This window comes from Mus caroli, unplaced genomic scaffold (genome assembly GCF_978045245.1).
Source record: "Mus caroli unplaced genomic scaffold, Mus_caroli_1 scaffold_5, whole genome shotgun sequence".
NCBI lineage: Eukaryota > Metazoa > Chordata > Mammalia > Rodentia > Muridae > Mus > Mus caroli.
In genome coordinates, this window is record NW_028227260.1 from 6,272,067 (window position 1) to 6,275,104 (window position 3,038).

The following is a 3,038-nucleotide window of genomic DNA, read 5'->3' on the forward strand; positions in this document are numbered from 1 at the left end:
ACAGAACAAAAATTAAGACATTATAAAGACCCGGTGAGATTTTCAGGATAAAATGAAATATTGATAAACTACCTTAACTGTAGAGCAAAATAGTCACACATATGATATGTCCATGGTATTGATCAAAACTGTAAGGACAAAATTCATCACAAGTACAAAGAAATCATGTTTTATCTAACTTGTTTAAAAGTAGGCATATATATGTATGTATGTATGTATGTATGTATTTGTACATACAATCATTTGTATATATATATATATATATATATGTATATATATATATATAGAGAGAGAGAGAGAGAGGATTTTTAAACTTTTGTGTTTGTGAAGTGTGTGTGTGTGTTTATGCCACCTCTATGTTCCCATTTAAGCCAGAGGCATCCAATCTCTTGTAACTGGACTTATAGGTTGTTGTGAGCTGTCTACTGAGTGTTAAAACTGAACTTGGGCCTTTTGCAAGAGCAGTAGCCTCTTAACTGCTGTGCCATGTCTTCAGTTCCCTACATGGTTTTTTTTTCCATATCAAAATTTTCTATTGTGTTGGGATGAAGAATAATATTTCCAACTTTGTTGATAATGCAGTTGCTAATGTAACTATTTTGTCTGTTACTGTAATGGAAAAGTATCAACAGATAATGTGAAATGGGGGTACATGAATGTGTTTTACTCACAAAATTGGAGGATTGGGAGAGGCTTACAGGCAATGACTTCTTATGACCTGCATTGAATGAATCCTTTCATATTCTTGTTTCTCTCTCCTCTCTTGCTTTCCTCCTCACATATTTATCTGCTGCCTTCGATTCGAGTCTGGCCTATAGTTCATATTAACAGCATGCATTTCCTTTCTTTTTTTTTCATAGAATAAGCTTACATTTTATTTTTATATATGATAAACTCTTGACCTACAGGGCAGTAGATAAGAAATTATATTGATAATAAATTATTTATTTGAATTAGTATAAAAATCTAGCTACTGAAATAAATGTCACAATCATCACAATTTTACTCAGTCTAATTATTTGTTTTAAATTTCACCGAGTATCATGTAATTTTATGAAGAGACAGCTCTCCAAGTATATTAGTTACTGTCCTTGTTACAAAATAAGAAGCAAATTAAGGGGTAGGGGGTTTATTCTCTTCTGAAAATAAAGTTTATTGCAGGACCGTGGGTGTAGGGGATGAGAGGGCAGAGAGAGAGCCCTCTTTAGACCAGAGTTCCTGTGCTCTTGGTGGGCAGACATGGGAGGACTGCTTTCCATGTGGCTCTGGGTGGGTATCTGGCTGTGTGAAGCCACTGACCCCATACAGTGGGGGGTACCTGTTACAAGGGGCAGCCCCTGGTAACAGGTTCTTAGTCTCTGGCATCCCATGCTGGATACAGCAGAGGAACTGAGAACAGAATAGGAGCCCCAGGGCAGTACTAGGCCCCAGAAATACGGGAAGAGGTGGCAGGGGGGAAGAGGAGGGGGGCGCTGGGTGGTTCCCACGCAGGCAAGAGTGTTTAGTCTGGTCTGTGGCTGGAGCACAGGAAGGCCTTCTGACAGGAGGTTAGAAGTCAACGGCACCGTCAAGGCCAAGAATGGAAAGCTTGTCATCAAAGGGAAGCCCATCACCATCTTCCAGGAGCGAGAAACCGCTAACATCAAATGGGGTGAGGCCGGTGCTGAATATGTCATGGAGTCTACTGGTGTCTTCACCACCATGGAGAAGGCCGGGGCCCACTTGAAGGGTGGAGCCAAAAGGGTCATCATCTCTGCCTCTTCTGCCGATGCCCCTATGTTTGTGATGGGTGTGAACCACGAGAAATATGACAACTCACTCAAGATTGTCAGCAATGCATCCTGCACCACCAACTGCTTAGCCCCCCCTGGCCAAGGTCATCCATGACAACTTTGGCATTGTGGAAGGGCTCATGACCACAGTCCATGTCATCACTGCCACCCAGAAGACTGTGGATGGCCCCTCTGGAAAGCTGTGGCGTGATGGTCGTGGGGCTGCCCAGAACATCATCCCTGCATCCACTGGTGCTGCCAAGGCTGTGGGCAAGGTCATCCCAGAGCTGAACGGGAAGCTCACTGGCATGGCCTTCCGTGTTCCTACCCCCAATGTGTCCATTGTGGATCTGACATGCTGCCTGGAAAAACCTGCCAAGTATGATGACATCAAGAAGGTGGTGAAGCAGGCATCTGAGGGCCCACTGAAGGGCATTTTGGGCTACACAGAGGACCAGGTTGTCTCCTGCGACTTCAACAGCAACTCCCACTCTTCCACCTTCGATGCCGGGGCTGGCATTGCTCTCAATGACAACTTTGTCAAGCTCATTTCCTGGTATGACAATAAATATGGCTACAGCAACAGGGTGGTGGACCTCATGGCCTACATGGCCTCCAAGGAGTAAGAAACCCTGGACCACCCACCCCAGCAAGGACACTGAGAGCAAGAGAGAGGACTCCTCAGTTGCTGAGGAGTCCCTATCCCAGCTCGGCCCCCAACACTGAGCATCTCCCTCACAATTTCCATCCCAGACCCCCTTAACAGGAGGGGCCTAGGGAGCCCTCCCTACTCTCTTGAATACCATCAATAAAGTTCGCTGCACCCCCCCCCCCCCAAAAAAAAAAAGAAAAAAAAAAAGAAGTGGCTCCTTAAAAGAAAGCCTATTCCATCGTACAAGTATAGCAGACCTCAATAAACACAGACAGTCTATGGTTTTAGAGCTTTATTGTAGAAAGGCAGGGGGAGAGAGAGAGAGAGAGAGAGAGAGAGAGAGAGAGAGAGAGAGAGAGAGAGAGAGAGAGAGAGAGAGAGAGTGCAGCCATGGCCAAGAGAAGGGGGAAGAGAAGTAGAGAAAGAAAGTTAGAGAGTAAGAAAAGTAAAGGCTTAGAGAGAGGTAAAAGCCTAGAGGAAAGAGTAAGGAAAATAAAAGCTTAAGAGAGGCCAAACAGCCCCTCTTAAGTGGACTGTGTTACCTTGTTGTTGCTAGGTAACTATGAGGAGGAGTCTAGCTAGAAGGTCGGAAGCTTGGGACATAGTCTATGTGA

General features: G+C 44.6%; 1 pseudogene; it reads left to right on the forward strand.

Annotated features, from left to right (window-relative positions):
* The first annotated feature begins 1,784 nt into the window (after positions 1–1,784).
* LOC147004468 (glyceraldehyde-3-phosphate dehydrogenase pseudogene) lies at positions 1,785–2,442 on the forward strand (annotated as a pseudogene).
* The last annotated feature ends 596 nt before the right edge of the window (positions 2,443–3,038 follow it).